Below are 20,195 nucleotides of genomic sequence, written 5' to 3' on the forward strand. Positions count from 1 at the left end.
ATGATGAGACTAAAATGCCGAAATAAGAAATATGTGCGACAAATTGATACATTTTTGTTATTCATCTAATAATGCTAAAGTATGCTACTGAAAATGAAAAATATACGCAAAAAGGAAAATAATATGCATTTAAAAGCGCCAAAAAATTAAAAAAAGTTTTAAAATTAAAAAATGCTGAAATATGACTTTAAAAATACCGAAATATGCATAAAATCAAAATATGTTCTAAAAATTCGTCAATGTGTCCCATGGGAATGTTGAAAAATGTAGGCTACGTTAAATGAAAAAGAAAATAGACTTCAAAATGCTGAAGCTTCCCTAAAAAGGGAAAATGTGGGCAAAAAAGTGAATTTTTGAAAATGCAGAAATTTGACCTAAAAATTTAATAATCTGCAAAAAATTCAGAAAAATGAAAAACACATACACAAAAACGAAACAAAATATGCACAAAAACGGAACTAAGAGGAAAAGAAAAATATGCAGTAAAACTGAAAATATGCTCAAAAAATGAGAAAACAAGTATAAAAAAGGAGAAAATATGTGCATTTAAAAATGCGTAAAATGTGCCCTAACCCTTTAAGCCCGAGCTCGATCGATCGTACGGGTGAAATACTTAACAAACATTCACGTTTTCAAAAATTTCCCGATCTTGAAGGGCTAAAGTGAACAGTTCCAAATGGTGAAATATTTTCTTGAAAAAATTAAAGAAATTTGATTAAATTTGAAGAATAAATATAGGTAATAATAACAATAGATAATAATAATGGATTGAAATTATAATCTTAAACACATTAGTATAATGAAATTTACAAAAAAAATGCTTAAAATATGCACTTATTCTAAAATTTCGATAATTTTATGCACTTATATGCAGTAACAAATTTGCAAAAATGCTAAAATTTGCAATTGCATATGCACTTATGCGTTTGCATATTATCTGGGCTCTACTGATAACAATACTTAATTGATAAGTATATCCGGAAAGAGTCCCGGTTCCAAGTACGATGACCAGATGTCCCGTTTGAGCGTACGGGACGTATAGAAACTGGAAAAGTCAGTTTTTCTTTCTCACATTATTTTTTTCACAGGCCTTTTTCACGGGATTTTTCCCCCTTTTAAGCTACAAAAAACTTTCATTGTAAAAAAAAATGTGAGGAGTGTTATTATGGAGCTGTTTAATATGTATTACGAATTAGGATGCTTTTTATAATGTACGTTCTATAGATTCCTTTGTGAAAGTCTGTTGGACAAGGAATTGTTAATGTGGTCAGTCAAAAGAAACTGACCATGAACTGAATAAAGGAACTTTTTTGCCTTATCCATCATTCACTATAGGAAAGAAAATTGCAAAAGAAACGTTACTTTTGTACATGGATCATAGCGGCTATTACGGCCCAAGATATAGTGAACTGAGTATAGAAATTTTGGTCATTAAATAGCCTTCTGACCTCTTACATAGTCTCGCAGACTGATAATGGTAACTAATGGGGAAGGAATGAGCCTGGTTCAACTTTAGCTTCAAAATATGAAAAAAGAAAGAACTTTCGACAAAAATGACGTAAACCGAAGCCCCGATAGCTATAAACGATTCCTTTCCATGTTATGATATTGGTTTGTTCCGTACGTAGCAAAAGTGATAACAATACCGAATAATAACATTACCTATGATTCTAATTAGCGGCGTTGACTGTAGTTTCAAAAAAATTATCGCCGATGGCTAATAAAAATGTTGCATAAGAAATGAGCTTGACATTTCTTAAATTACCATAATTCACCATGACGAAATTTCCAATATTTATGGGAAATATTCAGTATACTCATATTTGAAGCTCGTTCAAATAAAGTAAAATTTGTTACACTGTCATCGACATAGAGAATCAGAATTTAGTAAAATATTTTTGTCAAAAATGTGGCAATGTTTACAATTTTTTTGCTAAAAAAATGTAGAATATGATATTAAAATTTTATAAAAATCATCATATTTTTGTTAATTTCGTTGATGATTATATATATATTACAGGGTGATTTAGAAAAGATGGGAAAAACTTTAAGAGGTAGTACACACAAAAACAATTTTTATTTATTTTTGCTTTTATGTGTACTACCACGTCTTAAAGTTTTCCCCATCTTTTATGAATCACCCTGTATATATAACATGTCTTTTTTAATGTAATAAAATTTATGAAGCATCAACGAAATAATCAAAAATAAGAGCATAATTTTTATTAAATTATAATTTCACGTTCTAAATATTTTTAACAAAAAATTATTAAAAATATTGCAACATTTTTGACAAAAACATTTTACTAAATTCTAGATTATTTTTTCATTCATGATTATAATATTTTGAATTCAAACCTTATGCTTACTTTTATAGGTAAAAATTAGATATGTTAATAAAGATCTCTCAGAAAATCAAGCGTTTTTCATTTTAATATCACTCAGATGTTTAATATACAGACGTGCCAATCAATAATCCGATGATCACTCACAGGTAATCAGGCATTTGGTATTTTCAAATTATTCACATGCTTAATATTTTTCAAATTGTCATAGTTTATTTCAAATTGGCAGCGCCAAAACAAAATTGTCACAATGTGAATTGCCATGCTTTTTTCTTACAATATTTTAAATAGAAAAATGAAGCAAAATATTTTTGCCATCAATATGATTTCAAGAACTTAAAAACACTAAATCATGTAGAATTTTATTAAAATAATGAAGCAAAATATTTTTGCCATCAATATGATTTCAAGAACTTAAAAACACTAAATCATGTAGAATTTTATTAAAATAATGAAATTTTATTAAAATAATGAAATTTTATTTAAAAAATATTATTCCTCATATTATAGCTCATTCCAATATTCTAGAATCATAAAATATTGACTTCAACGAATAAATTAATAAGGTAAATTCTACAACTTAGGGAATGAATATTCAAGAGAATATTCATTCCCTTAAAATGAAGAAGTGAACCTGCATTTTCAGGGGTCTGTGCAGCAGAAATTCTGCTGCGTTTTCCAGATTCTTTTCGAAAAATGCACAAATAAACGAAACATATAAGTTTGAAATTTCATTTCATTTGTACAGAATTAACTAAATTGTTTCGCTACCCGCAAAATCACTCACTTTTCACAAAATTATGTATCATTTTGACAAAAACAGTGCCCTATAAAATGTCTTGGCAGACCCCTGGTTTGCTACAGCCATGTAAAAACATTATTTATGTTTACAAATTTTCGAATTATATTCATGAAAAAGTAAATGTTCGAAAAATGATTATTAATAAAAAATATATTTATGTTTATCTAATTATTTCGCATTTTGAATTAGAATTCCTAAAAATTTTAGAACCACTTAGCTTTTTTGGCTGTATTTCATAACTTTGTTTTGTATTGCAATAGTACCTTTGGTACATGAAGATGAAACAAATGGTCTGCACTTGCAAATTTAATTCAATATAAATTAAAATTACCCGTATGCAACTAGATTGTTAACTTAGTATTGATATTTTTTTCACTAGGGTTCAAATCAAAAAATTAGGATAGATAGATTAATGTAAATTAGTGGGTCCGTAGAATAGTTGCAGACATTTTAATGGTCCTTGAGTTCAGAGATGTTGAGAAACGTTTTATTGCTTATTATGCAACATATTTTTTTAATATTTCCAAAATTTGTGTTTTTTCAACGAGGCCAAAAAAATTGGTTTTTGTCGATTATAATTTAAACTTGAATTTCAGAAGCATTAATTGCATCGAGCAAAAGACAATTGTTTTTGCCTACAAGCATGGGAATTTTCGCAGAATGATTTATATATATGACCATGTACTCATTTAGGAGATTGGGTCTGTGTCTCTTGTGACAGTTTCCATCTTTTGCCGGGGGGAATAATAAAACAAAATACAGTAAAACAAAAACAAAACAAAAAAAAAAAATAGGTATGGAATTTAAAAGTGTGGGATTTGGGGGTCTTCGCGCATTCTGTCAACGCAAGTCTATGAAAACACGCAGTTGAGCGCACATTGGAGTAATTGATTACGTCTTGGAAGAGCAGTAGTTCGCTTGCGTGCATGGTTCATTAGGGGGGGGGGGCTGGGGTGGCCTCAAGAAGAAGTAGAAGAAGCAATAGCGTATGAGTTAGGGGGGGGCGGTGGGGGCTCCACTGGGTTACCCCTTTACCATGCTTTCCCTACACCTGCGTCATCTCTCTCTGTTCATTCCTGTCTAAGAGTCCTAAATCATTTATCACGAACCCTTTTTCCCTTGCGCCATTTTCTTACCCATTTTCGGTTTCTCTCTTTTTCCTAGTTTCCTTTGTCGAGAAACGAAAGACCCTTTTTTTCGCTATCCGTTCTCTCTCTGTGGTATTTTTTTACTATTTTTTTTAGTAGTATTTTTCTTTTGTTCATAATTAATGACACGAGTCGCCAGAAATTTTTTTTTTTTATGTATTAGAAAATGAAAGGGAGGGGCGAAAAATTCATATATGTATAATATATATGTGTTTACGTTTTTTATCTATATAGAAACCAGGTTTCTTATAAACTTATTTAAAAATTTATGGATGGCTAAAAATTAATGACTCTTTCAATATCAAAGACACCCAAATTTTATGGTTTTAATTTTTTTTTTTTCAAATTCAGTAAGACTTTTTAACAAGTTACCCGGTTACTTCGTTTCTTTAACCCCTTAACAGCGAAATATGTTCGGAAAATTTTTCAGAAAAATTCATCAAATATGGAAGGTTTTTTTTTTTTTTTTTTTTTTTTTTTTTTTCTGTTTAATTTCATACGATGTATCAATAAAAAGGATGGGCGAATTCAATTTGGCCTTTGCTTTTTTCATGGTGAAAAGAAAAAAACAAATTTCTCCCCAAAAATTCTAATTACAAACATTGTACTTTTCAGTTGCCTGAACCCAGTTCGGGCGAGACTGGTAGGCCTAAGGGGTTATGAAAAAGGCCCTTCGAAGAGGTAGACGATAGAAAAATAATTGTTTAGGCCAGTGTTTTTCACAAAGTGTGCTTCGCGGCTCCTAGAAGCTTTGCCAACATTTTGTCAGGGGCGTTTTGACTAGCTGGAAATATTGACGTGTGTGATTATTTATGCTTTGAAGTGGCTATTTTATGAATAAATACTCTACTAAACTAATGTGGGGAGCCGTAGTGGAACCATGAATAGGGCTACGGATCCAAGAGTGACAAAAGTTTGAGAACCACTTTGGCCTATAAAATGGGGCAAAAGAAAATTCTTTCGATCATTTCATGCCATATTTTAAGTTTATACAGTATTTAAAAAAATCACTAAAAAAGTGTCTTTGTATGAAATGCAATTCGCCTGCTGTAATTAATGTGTGAATATAATTGTTACTACGTATCATCGAGTTTCACAGTTATTAAAAATTATACACACTCATTCGATTCTATGATCCTAACTATAGATATTCAATCCATAGTTGAATATAGATATTTTTTGACAATTTCTTTATTCTCAATTTCTAAAATATTGTCCAAATCTTTAGAAGTCTTTCATTTCATGTAGCTTGGATTGCATATCGAAAAATTAATGATCCATTTGATTTGATAGACACCCAAATTTTATGATTTTAACTTTTTTTTAATTCTGTAAGACTTCTTTAACAAGTTCTATGGTTTCTTCGTATCTCTGAAAACCGGCCTTTAAGGGGAGGTACACGATAGAAAAATAATTTTTCAGCCTTATAAAATGTAGAGACGAAAATTATTTTCATCATTTCATGCCATATGTTTGTTTATAGAGTTAAAAAAAATAAATAAAGTGTTTCATAGAGGGAAATGGAATTCATGTCTATGGCACACAAGTGAATATACTCTGTTAACAAATAATAATATATGAGTTATTACAGATCACAAATATTCATGTGAATCTTTTTCAAACCCTATGATTATAACCCTCTATGGTCCTATATACGTTTGAATATACATGGCAAATACATAGTCAAAAAGTCTCATTACACCAATTTATTTTCTCAATTGTTTTAGTATTTAAGAAAGTACATCTTTTAGTGCGGTTTTAGTACAAAATTTTAAAGTGTTGATTCCTTGTTGATATTATTTTTTGAGAGCTGCTGCGTATTTGAAGATTTTTGAAATCACACCGAATTGACATAACTGGACATCATAATATATATATTTATATTTAAGTAACAACTATTCAACTTTTCTGAGCAAGATTTTATCCGTTTATTGATAACACAGTATAATACCGGAAAAATATTTATCTTACCTTTATTCGGCCATTAAAACTGATTTAGAAATCCACGTGAATTAATAAAATGCAGATACAAATACAAACGCCACAACAAAATAAATGTCCAACGAGTTGGCTGAAATAAGATGCCCATAAAAATATGATTGCCGATTTGTCACTATGTTCATATATTGTGTCAATAAAAAATGTGCTAACAGCACCAATTCACATCCGTTTTTGCAAAAGAAAGAAATTTTAATGCGTTTTTATAGGGATGAACCACAGAAGATTATCTGAAGATAATACATATCCGGTTTAATAGATATTTTAGGCAAATTTTTCATCCTGAACTTCTAAAAATTTATACTATATCTCAAGAGCTCCCTCATATTTATGTTATTATGTTTTGCTTCTACCAAACAAGTATAAAATCAAGTATAAAATTAAAGTAAATGTATCTTTTCTCTCATATAAGGGTGGCCCTTATAACAGAGGAGGCTGGATATGAGTGTCCCGGCCCTTCAATGAGGAGCAAAAAAACATAAATCTATGGAGAAAAATTACCAGAAAAAAAGTGGCCCAAATATAAGTTTCAAAACCTTCCTAAATGCGAATATGGCAATTCGTAAAAAAAATTCAATCTGAGCACAGATTTCTGCGATAGCAATCACGAAATACGTAGAATTTGGCTTCATTTTTCAGTACAAGATATCCATGAAAACAAGATCATTGCCCGAATATTATATTTACTGATGCTTCTTCTGGATAAATTGCAAGTTTTCGCTTCAGAGAAACTGATAATTTCAAGTTTAAACACCTGACTACATTTCAGTCTTAAGTGTTTTTTTAGATCGTATCAATCATATTGCGGCTATCCACATTCCAAACACTTTACAAGAGCAGCTTCTTCGCAAGACTGTACGATATTATATATGTTAATGATCCAGTTCTTGACTCCGATATTAATAGCTGTGGTATAGTCTTGGAAATGCTTAGAAAAACGTTTTTTTTTTTATCCGGATTTTTCCACCTCATACCCTTAAAAGAAATGTGGCTTTAATATATTCAGATAACTTTCATCCGCGCATATTTTTGAACGGCAGTTTTTTAACTGTTTCAAAACTTTTCCCCACTGAACTTTTTTATTTATGTATTTTTATACATTTTTTCTTGTTTTTTTTACCATTTTTCTGCATCCACGGCATTTTCACACGAGCATAAAGGTAGCCGGAGAAAGTAAAGAGAGAAAAAAATGTGTGTGTGTGTGTGTGTATATATATATATAATACACGGTGGACTTCTTACGCAAATTTCTTCAAGAATACCGAGTGCATTGCTTTCCCATTTCCCTGGTCTCATTATTCAAATTCATTTTAATGTTTACCAAAATTTTCGTACGAAGGTCGGACCATGTTGTGCGCTAAAATTGATGAGTTTTCTCTACAGCCTTAAATTGATTATCGATCCGCCAGAGCCCAGTTATTTTCCACTTTTTCCCATCAGCGCAAGAACCATTAATAAGCGTGAGGAGAAGGAGGGGATTTTGGGTTCTAGAAAAGAGAACTGCAGCAGCAGCAGCCAGCTCAGCCAAGCTCAGCCAGCAAACTCGGCTTTGCACTGTTATAGGTACAGTACGTATATATGTGTATGTGGGTGTGGGTGTACGGACACACGTACTGATAGGTAGTGTGTGTGTGTGTCTGTAGTCGTGCATGCGTTCTGGTTTAGAGGGAGATGGGGTAAAGGTCTTCTTTTCAGGAACTCGGCTATAAGAGATACAGGTGTTGCCATTCCTAATGTTCCTAATTGTTATGTCTCATTAGCGTTATTTAAAACCCACGAGTTAATGAGCCAAACTTGGGAACGGATTATTAGATGCCAAGACTCTTACCTAGAGAAAATCAACAGCTGTAGTAGAAAAATATAGTGCATACTTATTATACTTAAATGAATTTATTTTTCAAAAATCTCACTTTGTGTATTTTTACTTTGGAGAAAAAAAAACACTCACTGCCCCTCCAAATGCTCAAACAGATTCACAAAGGCTCTCGTTTGAGATATTTTTGAACTATACGCCTACTGATTTCGTACCTTGTATGTTTGTCTTCATCTCTTTGAAACCTTATTATGTGTTAAGGGGTTTCATACCTTTTGAAATGGTTGAAAACCCTGAAAAACTAATTAAAATTCGCTACACATTTTTTCGATTGCATATGCAATGTAAACCACCACAATTACTTACATATCTTCAGTACTTACTTTTTTGAAAATTTTCAAGGAATAAGAAAAACCTATTAATATTAGTACCTTGAACGCATAACAGAATAGCATAGCATCGATATAAATTATTTCAAAAGGAAGAAATCTGTTCAGTTCATCCAATGAGGCGAAATTTTGAAATTACATTATAAGGGAATATCATTTAGAGTTCAAATTTCAAAATTTTGAACTAATTTTTGATTGAGATTTCATTGGCTCAACCTTATATAAAATTCAAAATTTTAAAAATACAGTAAAACCTGTCTTTATAACGGAACATGTATTAAGCGGAGCCCTGTCTTCAACGAAAAAAAAGTCCCATGATTTCGATGCTGAAATACTCATTAAAAAACCTGGATTGAACGGAACCTGTCTAACGCGGAAACGGAAAGGAAAATTGTATGCTCTTAACGGAAAATTTCATACAAACACTACGAATGTTTTCCAAACCAATAGGCCAAGGGAATTACGCAAAATGTTGAAGTGCTCTACCGAATTGTTTTGTGCAATCTCTGCTTGTCAATGTGAGTTCTGCATCATCCACCCTTACATTAGCAAAAACCGTTTCCGTACTTAATGCTGTGATTTTAATAAGCTATATGTAATAAGGCTTCTTGATATTGTTACAAAATCTTTAAAATAAACAAGCTTTTCTTGCGGGAGAAATCAGTGCAAAGGTTGAATTTCCAAATGATATATGCAGGAGCACTGTATAAAGCAAGCTGCTTTCCATGATCACAGTGAGCATAAACATGTAGACGATAACGTACAAACTAAACATTACACGACAAATCGACACTCTCGTTGAAAATTTTAGAGAAAGTCAAAAAGAAGAGATGAGATGAATTCATCATTTTCAAAAGAAAAAATAGTGTAGCGGGTGCAGTTTGATACAGATGCTGTCAAAACCTTCAGAGCACTACAGAATTTTTTGCCTTATAGCAAAATAATGAATCGGGCATTTTGTGTATGACTCTTCTGAAACAAAACTTTTTACTCATAAGTCAGGCAGCATACAGAAAACTCATTGATCACTGGAGGAAAAAAATTATTTACAGTAACAGTTTTTAATTTTTTATTCACTGTTTGGTGATGCGAATAGTTAATGTATGTGATAGACTGTATATATAGTGCAATGTTCAAGTAGATGCAGTGTGTATGTATTTTTAATAAATAATATATCACATACGGAGTGATAAATATTTAACAATTAATTATTACTTAGTAATTAATTATTTTTAAATTTACTTTATTTCCATTTAATTTTTTTTTGTTTTATTTCAATTTTATACGAGATCATAACGAAATTTCACACATTATGTCAATCGAACCTCTATCGGAAACCTGTATTCAATGGGAAAAAATTTCGCCCCCCCCCCTTCGCGATTCCGTTGAAGACCGGTTTTACTGTATTAAAAAAATCAAAGAATTTGTGGAATATTTATGAATGAATCTCATTTATTTTGCCCATTTTATGAACACTAAACTGTTTTCTTCATTTTAAATTAATTTATATCCAATTACATTATCTTACATTACATTATCTTACATTACATTATCTTACATTACATTATCTTACATTACATTATCTTACATTACATTATCTTACATTACATTATCTTACATTACATTATCTTACATTACATTATCTTAATTATTACAATAATTATATCCAATCATTTTTTGAATATGTTTACATTGGATGAACGCAGGTGACGAGGAGATATGATCGAAGTGTTCAAAATTTTCAATGGGATGGATAGCATGGACCATGAACTTTTAGTACACCGCCAATCGACTGCTTTTACAAGGAGACACCAGTATCGATTGGTGAGGGACAATGCAAGGTTATGGTGTCGCAGGGAATTTTTCTCTAATAGGGTTGTTAATAAATGGAATAGCTTACCCCCGGAGGTAGTAAATTGTAACACAATTGACACGTTTAAAAAGAAATACGATAAGCATGTTGGGGTAAATCGAGAAGCTATCCATACTTAGAATAAGACAACCATAAGTATTCTTTATGGGCATTGTATAATATTTTATCATGTATATATATTGTTTATAATTTGTGTTAATTGCATTTTTAATTGGGTTGCTGTATTTTTGAAATATGTGACATCCATATTTTTATGGGCATCTTTTTATCAGCCACCTCGTTGGGCATTTTGCCTGTTGTGACGTTGTATTTGTATTTGTATATTTGTACATTGATGTCACACTATTTTATCACGCGCGTAAGGTATTAACTTTTTTTCGTAATGTCTAAAATTTTTTTAAATAAATTTTGAAAATATATGTAAAATGTATTTATGCACAAGAATAGCATATGCGATCGGAAACATTTGTTAAAAATTTGAGATAAATCGATATTTAGATTTTATTTTTAATGGTATTTTTACTAGAACGTGATTTTTTAAGTTTTTTGATCCATTGATTTTTTAAACCTTTTTCTTTATGTTTGAAAATTTGCAAAAGCGTAAGTACTGGAGATACGTAAAGCATCAAATTAGCATAACATATGCAAGCAAAAAGAGGCGTACAAAATTTAAAATAAATCAATGATTATGAAATCAATTTTATTTATTATTTCTACTAGAGAATATTTTTTGAGGCTCTTTGAACATGTTAAAATTTATGAGACCTCTTAGTCGCCCTGAATAATCAAGATTCTACTGCACTTCGTATCCATAAAATTACGCATGTGTCAGCCATTTAGCGAATTCATATAAAATACCAAAACAAAACTTATATATATCGTCTAGTATCTTTTACGTGACAACAACAAATGATCATAAAATCTATTTCTCCTAGTTCCTGTCACTCATCAATTTCCAAGGATTTTCATTCAAAAAAAACAGAATAGTATATTATTAGTGTCTGTGTGTATAGAAATTATGGTGTTGCGTAACGTCACCGATAATGAAGTCATCTATTCCACGGGATATTCCATGGCAGGGAGTGTCATTAACACCCAAAAACGTGTGAACAAAAGCCAGGAAGCTGAAACTGAAAACGCAACGACAAATAATGCATTTTCAGTTATGTTATTTCCTGTAATAGGGAGAGAATAGGAGGTTCGCGAAACAAGATAGAGAGACTGTTTCTAAGCGTTATATAATTTTAAAACAAGCCAAAATTGATTGTTGAACACCGTTTGCGTGATATGGCATACCTTGAAATGTCTTATTCAATCATCGTAAGATGAATAACAGCTTCAGGTACTCTCATTTGTGTATAAGGAAATGGTAGTTTTGTCGATATATAGACATTAATCTCCGGGAATAATGAAATGTCCATTGTTGTTATTCACGAAAATATTATGTAATGGTTACTTATATAAGAATGGATACTACTAGGCACATACCGTACTGCTATCTAACGTTAACATGATCTTGAAATGGATTTCGTGTTTTTGGGTGGGTATGTATCACTGTCTATAAGATGAAGTTCATGCTCTAAGTCTATAAAAAAATTTTGAAATGTTTCTGGACATGCAAATGGTGGTTCTACACCCTAGTGCTCATATGTAGCCAATATTAGCGTATCAAAAACTTAAGAAATGATAAAAAAAATTAAGAAATAGGGGCCTATATATATATATATAAAAAATTGAGAACCATCTTAAAATTTTTAGTAATATCCAAAAATTAAATTAGAGAAATGAAGGGGAAATTGTTTGAGAGAGTCTCTGTTGCCAATGCGCATCAGATTCAATTTTTTCTAGGGATAAAAAATTCAAGGGGGATAAACTTGAAAAACACCCAATTTTTTTTAATTGATTGAAAAAAATGAAGCATTTAAGAAATGATGAAAATTTAAGAAATCTCCAAAAACTTTAGAAACATCAAAAAATTGAAGATACTATGCGTCCAAAAATTTTTAGAAACATCCGAAAATTCAAGAAATATCGGAAAATTCAAAAAATGCCCGAAAAATTTAGATTCCAAAAAATCGAAAAATGTATAAAAACTGAGAAATATCCGAGCATTCGAAAAACACCCGAAAATTCCAGAAATATCCAAAAAATCGAGAAATTCGGGAAAAAATTGTGGGGGAAACAGTTATATCCGTATACTCACTCTTAACGCTGTTTTTTTCCCAACTTTTCTGTGATTTTCGCATTCGAATATCCCAGTGAATATTTAACTTCAAAACGCGGAATGCTTTTAGTTTTAATCAGGAGAAACAGGGAAAAACAACTTTCTAACGGGGTTTTTTGGGTACACGGGGACGGTATAAAAAGTTATTTTTTTTTATTTTAATAACTATACAGCCGCTTGCAACATGACTGGCTTATCTGAGTTTCACATGTTAATTGGATTTTTTTTCTAATTAGAAGTATGCCTCTAGGATCAGCAGTTCACCAGTAAAATGCGGCAAAGGGAATAATAGAATCACCATATATATACTTAATATTTGTTTTATTTGTTGAATTTACTATCAGCGTTGTCACTAATATGAATTAATATTATTTTTATTGATGTATTATAGCTACTACTAAACCACACATGCACCTCGTCCATATTCCTCTGCGGAACCTCTAACGAATTGGTACATGCGGGAATGTGCGTGTACGTATAGTGAAACCTGAGGTGAAGTTTGTTTCTGTGTAATGCTTGTTATGTGTAGTGCTGCCATCTGCGACCAGTTTTTCTAACTATGAGTGAAGTGTAATGATTGAATAATTTATCGTTGTAGGCCTGTTGCTCTCTGTGGCTTTTTAATGGGGGAGATCGGCTCGCATTTGCGCCGCGAAGTTGGGAACCACAGGAAACCAACTTCAGCCGACCACCACTGCGGTGACGGTGGGGTATTATAGCTGGCATCTTCAACCTGTTGCTCGCGAGCACCACGGTGCTCCCTGCAGCACCTGGAGTGTTCAATGCTCGTGTCCGGTTTTGTTCTCGCGAGCACTTGTTCAACGCTCGTTCCAATTAAACATCTTATACAAATCGCACTCAAGGCATACGTTCGTATGTCACACTTTGCCGTAATAGTACTCTTCAGGCAGTGCTAGCGACTAGAAAAAGATTGCAACCTCTGTATTATGATCCATGCTCTCAAGCAATAAAATATTTATCTTTATCTTCTATCTTTATTATGTATCAGAATCAGATAATACTATCAAAATTACATTGTACAGTATGTGTTATCAAAATATTTATTAATTCGTGATTTGAAAAAGAAAAACCCCAATCATTCACTATAGGGGACGCTGATCGAAAGAACATGCGAGTCACACAGATAGTGTACTATTATTATTACAATAACGAGATGCGTAGGTGTTAAGGGGAAAGGAGACTTGTATGTATATACCCAAAATTTTCAATTACATTGCATCCGCTCTATTTAAATTTTTGACTGAATAGGCACAAAATTTTAGGGAATACGTTGAAAAGGGGGGATCAATGGTTAGTTGGAGAGATAAACGTGGCGGTAATTGCTGGCAGTTTCCGAGACATTCCCTGCTAATTCCCATAAATGGCGAGATCATTGAAGGTGATAAATGTTGGGACAAAAGGGAACTTACTCGCTTGAAGGCAATGAGAAAAGAGAGAGACAGAGTGTGAGAAAAGAGAAGAGTATGTGTATGTGTAGTAGTATGTGGCGGAGCAAGAACTCGTGGTGTAATGTAAGGGAGAGAGGATGTTCGAATTGACATACGCATTAGTGGATGTTCCACCCAAAACAAAGCAATCTTCTCTTCGATGCACGTGCGTGTGTGCGCCCAGAAAGGTGAAAAATGGCCTAGTCATTAAGCACTTTCCAAATGCCCGTTCAGGCAATGGGGTTAAAGAATACAACAACACTGATATAATAATAAGAAAAAAAAGTTGATAATAATAATAATAAAAATATTCTTGAGGGTTCGTGGTACGATAATTTTACTGAGAACTTGAGAGATAATTTGCTTTTTTTTTTTTTTTATTGACAACATAAACAGCAATCATGTAATCCAAGTAAATGAATCTAAAGGCGGAACGCCACTGTGTATTTTTATGAACTTTGAGTAAACAAGGGATGATTATTTAATTTTTTTGTGTTGTTTCCTCCCTTTTTGATGATTTCGAGCTGTTTTCATGGGAGTCATACACAAAATTACGAAGGCGTTTTTTGCGTATCAATTTTTATTGACGACTATAATCGTGAAAAATATGAAATTTATAAAGTATACATCCGTATTAGGATTCAAATTTTATTTATTTAATGAAAATATTTTTTTTATTTTAAATATTTTTCTCAAGTCGAAAACAAAAAAAACAGGCCAGAACAAGTTTTGTACATTAGGCCCCGTAATTTCCTTCATTTAATCCGCGAAAAACATCAGGATTTGTTAATGTGGATTATGTACCGTGAGTTATTAGCCACTTTTTCTTTCTATGAGGTTAGAATATGAATAAATACTTTTAAAATCTATTTGTAAATGGTCTAGTCATTGAACACTTTTTAAGTGCCAGTTCAGGCAATGGGGTTAAAAAATAAAACACTGATAATATAGGGTGAGCAAAAAAGTCCGTAGAAACTTTAGAAATTCATAAAAACCGGAAAATAACCGAAATAAGAAACGGTTTGCAGGGTTAGCATCGCGAGGTCACCACGGGAATTTTTTTAAGAAGGAAAAAAAAACTAAAAAACAGCCAATATGTGGCGCGATATGAGTAAACATGAGATGATTATTCAATTTTTTGTTGTACCCCCCCCCCCCGTTAAAATTGAATGATTTTGAGATGTTTTAGGGAGTCATACAAAAAATTACGAAAGGGGTTTTTTATGTATAAAAATGGGTTTAATCAGTATGAAATTCACTATACTTTAGAAATTCAAATTTTATTCTTATAATTAAAATAATTGTTTTTATTAAAACTTTTTTTCCCTTGAATAAAAAACAAAATTGGTTCAGAACCAGTTCTATATAAAACCGATTTTTTACTATAATCCGCGGATTATATATTAACCCTTTATATAACCGGCCCAGCAGAAAAATCACCGAACTCCATTCAAAATGTCATATTTTTAAATATAGTAAGCTTTCATCTGATTTAGTGCAAAGATCTTGATACGGCCTTTTCATCTGATACAGCCGGTGCAAAGTAAAAAGAATAAAAAAATACGTTTTATTGATAAATCAGCTTTACAAAATGCTTGGACGTGTCTGCTGGTGTAGAAGGCTTTAAAGTAGGCGAGATATCTCGTCAGTGCCATTTAAAAGGTTGAAAACCATCGGAATTTATTGATACTGTAGATCTATACTGTGTGTCTTATCTGCCAATTTTTTTTTTCCAAGTGGTGAAAGAAATTAATATTTTTAAAATCAATTTTTAAATGGAGCAATAGGGTTAAAGAATGCCACATAATAATGATAATAAACAAAGGTGATAGTAAAATAAAAATATTTTTGTGGGGTTTCGTGGTACGATAGTTTAACTGAGAACTTGAGAAAAAAAAGTTACGCCTTCTTATTTAATTTTTTACTATTTATTGACAACATATCTATTGACAACATAACAGTATTCATGTAATTCAGTGTTTCAACCTTTCTGAAAACAAGGACCAGTAAAATGTCTGAAGCAATTTCACGGAGCACTCGTTTCCCGTATTAGGAGACACCTGTGATTTTGTTGTTCCGATAGTTTTTCATTTTTCCCGTTTTTTTCCACGCGCGCGATACTCATTTGAATTTCTAATAATTACTGAAGTCGTACACAAACACATAGCGTTTTCATAATATAAATTAGCCAATATTATGATAATTATGGAAAAATTATAAATATTTATCTTACATTTGCTGGTTTTAACGTTTTTTTCCCCCAATTTTTCATCAATTTTAATTACGATTGTTGATTGTTCCTATTTTTTTCAATTTCTTTTGATAGATAATTGGTGATGTCCCGTATTTTACGGATTAATATTTAAGATCCCAGTTTACCTCTATGCAATAAATGATCATCAGATCATTTGAATATTTTTTCGTGAAATACTGTTCGTTTTTGTTAACTGCGATTTGTAGCAGTCCTTTATTTCCACATCCTTCATCAATTTTAGCAGCAATTAACAAATTCCATTTGAAGCACTAAATTGCAATTTTTGATAAAATTTAGTGATATGCCGTATTTAACATCGCACTTTCCTGCATTCTCCTCGATGATATGTGGTGAATCTAAATATGAAGGTATAATTGTATTTGAACCCACATATGGATATTACTATTATTGCAACGGGTGAATAATTTTATCAAATCAGCCTGCGGACCAACTATGCCATCGTCGTGAACCATAGGTTAGGAAACGCTGCTCCAAGTAAATCAGTCTGAACCGAAAATTATTAACGTTTTTTTTTTCCTTCTCAAGGGGGAGTTACGTTTTTTCCTGCAACTACGTGTGTATATATAACACTAAGAGTTATATATAATACTAACACTATAATCTCGGATTGAGGGGTCCCCCATCCCCTTGCGTACGCCAATGAGCCCTACAAGTGAACCAAACGAGTCCCTGGAATAGCTGAGTAAAGAACTTTAAATAAGTTTAATTTATTAATTAAATAGACGACATAGATATTCATAAAATTTTCGTATTTCTTACCGATTTCAGAATGCATAATAGTTAATATAACATATTTGAAAAAAAAAATATTGGATTTTGCGCTGTTGAAATTTAATCAATTAATTCTCTTTGCAGATTCGATTTGGACATGTCAAAACATTCGAGCATGCATCTTTTATATAAAATAGTTCAGAGACAATAAGCATTGAAAACAACCTTTTCAGGGACAGCTTTGATCAATTAGATCCAGTAACAATCATCGTCTTTTTCCTCTCTCTAAAACGATTTGTTTTATGTTTCGCTTGTTAGAGCGTCATTAAAATCCGTTCGATAATGACTCTGGAATGTTGTTGATGATTGTCTGTTTGAGTCACATGATTTCTTATTCTAAGTAGGGTAATTCAGAAATCACATTAAAAAAAAAAAAATTCTTGGATGATGCACAAAAGTCATTATTTCTCTTCGTTTTACTTTTTTTGTTATTTCGAATTTCAACTTGATTTCATTAAATGGCCGATGCACTTTTTTTCCGGAATTCCTTAATTTTTTATTCTTTTTTCAGGATGGAGATGGTAAAAAACACGAATACGCGATAATGATTTTTTATTCCTTGCATCGTAGATGAAATTTAAATCTTAAATATCACGAGATTATCAGTACGTGAAAAAATTCAAGCATATAACTTAGGCCGGGATTACACTATAAAAGATTGATAAAAGATGTTTTACAAAACAGTCAATAAGCCTTTTACATTCGCTAGAATGTAACCGATACGTTTAGTGGTTGTATTTTTCAAGTTTTATGAAAGAATTTTTGTAACACTTTTATAGTGTAATCCCGGCCTTAGACTGTTTTAAATTGAATCAATGATGGAAATACATTATTAAATGATTTCCATATCTCGAAGTGGAAATTTTCTTCGTTGTAAATTTCTTACTATAAATATCCACTGCATTCCTACAGTAAAATCTGAGGGATTTAATTCCGGAAAAAAAGCCAGGTTATTTGAATCTACATTGTTTGTAGATTTGAATTTGAAATGTGCAGTTGACAGCTGTTTTGATTGTTTCGTTTTTATATAGGCCTATAATAAAAAATTCCTTTGAGCAAGAAATACTGTATTTTCCTCGCAGCCATGGCTGTCCACTGCGATAGTCGAGTTCAATTTGCATTGAAAATTTCACAACTTAAACTCATTAAATGGCCTATGAACTTTTTTGGACGTAGTTTCTTATAATTTTTGCTTCTTTATTTTTCAGGATGAAGAGGTGATCATTCAAGATGGTAAAAAACTAGCAATTTTTCTCATTCGTTTTTGTACAAAAACATCACTGACACAATTTTAAATTGTATTAATGCAGAACATACATTTTTAAATTTCATTTTTTGTAATTTCTATGATAAATAACGCTCCTACATTAAAAGCTAAAGGGTAAAATTCCTTAGACATCAGGTTTCATTGCAATCAATTGGCTTTCATTTTGCCTTAATTTCTATCAATATATTCCGAAAAATTTAGAATAAATTATATTTTCAATGCTGAAACTTTCGGACAATACTTAATGATGCACAATTATATTTCTTTTAATTGGAAATCTACGATAAACAGAAGTCCATTAATAATAAGGATAACGTAGACTTTAGTGTTCGAAGACATATTTACGTTTGATTTCGATTTCAAAATGTTGAACAATTTAGCTGTGAGATTTTGTTTCGTCTTTACATTGATAATAATAGCATATTCTGTTGTTTAAAAAAAATATTTTCCTCGCATGTAAGGCAATTTAGAATGGTGACACTGCATAATTCAAATGGTTTGCATTGAATAAAATGCATTGTGAGTAACAAAGAATTGATTAATGCTAAAGAATTAATTAGCAAACGCAATGCAGCAGGCGTGTATAATTTTTTGCGATTGTTTTTCATTTCAACCCATCGCTCTAATACTGCTTTTAATTGCATTAATATAGGCGACAAAATATACGCAAATTTCCTTTTGCTGTATTTTATATGATAAATATCTAATGCGTTCCAACTATGAATATCCTATTAAAACAAAATCGTTAAAATTCAGAAAACGTAGGATTTATTTTGCCTTGATGATACCGATGCAGCCTCAGAAATTATGACATAATTATTGATATTTAGATTCTACAATTTTTTAATATCTTACGATACTGGCTTGCTTTATTTACTATAATTGAAACTTTATGATAAGCCAAAGGGCATGATAATGAAGTAAACATAAAATTGGGTATGAAGAAATATTTGCAGGATTTGAATTTCAAAATTTTTCTCAATTCTGCTGTGTGACATTGTTTCGTTTTCATATTGAGAAAAATAATATTTCTATTGTCAAAAAATATTTTTCTTCCATTTTGGAGTAATGATAGTCCTATATATTTTAAATATTTTTCGATGACCAATAAGGTGCGTTGTGAGTAAAATTAATTAAGAAACACAATGCAACAGGCCTACATAACTTTTTGTACTTATTTTTAATTAAAACATGTGACCAACAAGATTTAAATTGCATTAATGATCACAAATTGTGTGCAAATTCATTTTTTATGATAAATATCCAATGCGCTCCTACTATAAATTCTATTAGGCAGGGCATACATTATAAAAGTTAGATAAACGTTCTTAATGGAAAAAACAACCACTAAGCTTGTTGGTTATATTCGCTCGAATGTAACCGATACGGTTTTATTGGGTGAATTGTTTTTCTCTCAAGTTGTATAAAATAATTTTTCTAAATATTTCATTGTGTAATGCCGGCCTTGAACAAATTCGTCGAATTCCTAAAATATATGATTTATTTTGCCTTGATTCTACCAATGTCTTCTCAGAAATTAAGACATAAATATTGAATTTTCAATTCTGAAGTTTCATGATAGTTGGTGGTTGTAATTTACATTTGCTGTAATTCAGAATACTAAAATTAACATAAAAGTTTTCTTTGAAAAAATATATATATTTGGAATTCAAATTTAGACATGCGCCTTTTTTAAGTATAATTCAGCTGAGTTAGATTATTGTATCGTTTTATATCGATAATAAATAAGATTTTCCATTGTCCAAAAAATGTTTTCCTTTCATGTATGCATTTCGGAATAATGGCCCTATATATTTTAAATGGTTTTCGATGACGAATAAA

General features: G+C 31.3%; 1 long non-coding RNA gene across 1 annotated transcript in view; it reads left to right on the forward strand.

Moving 5' to 3' along the window:
• LOC149073498 (uncharacterized) overlaps positions 1-18,482 on the forward strand; it is a 77,328-nt gene extending 58,846 nt beyond the window's left edge. Inside the window, exons 5-6 of the long non-coding RNA XR_016194517.1 lie at positions 2,378-2,494; positions 18,295-18,482. This is a non-coding gene — a long non-coding RNA (uncharacterized LOC149073498). The remainder of the gene's footprint in view (positions 1-2,377; positions 2,495-18,294) is intronic.
• The last annotated feature ends 1,713 nt before the right edge of the window (positions 18,483-20,195 follow it).

The sequence above is a fragment of the Pholcus phalangioides genome, unplaced genomic scaffold (assembly GCF_987345545.1).
Source record: "Pholcus phalangioides strain wild (caught in Gottingen) unplaced genomic scaffold, Ppha-v1.0 ptg000017l_1, whole genome shotgun sequence".
In the NCBI taxonomy this organism is placed as follows: domain Eukaryota; kingdom Metazoa; phylum Arthropoda; class Arachnida; order Araneae; family Pholcidae; genus Pholcus; species Pholcus phalangioides.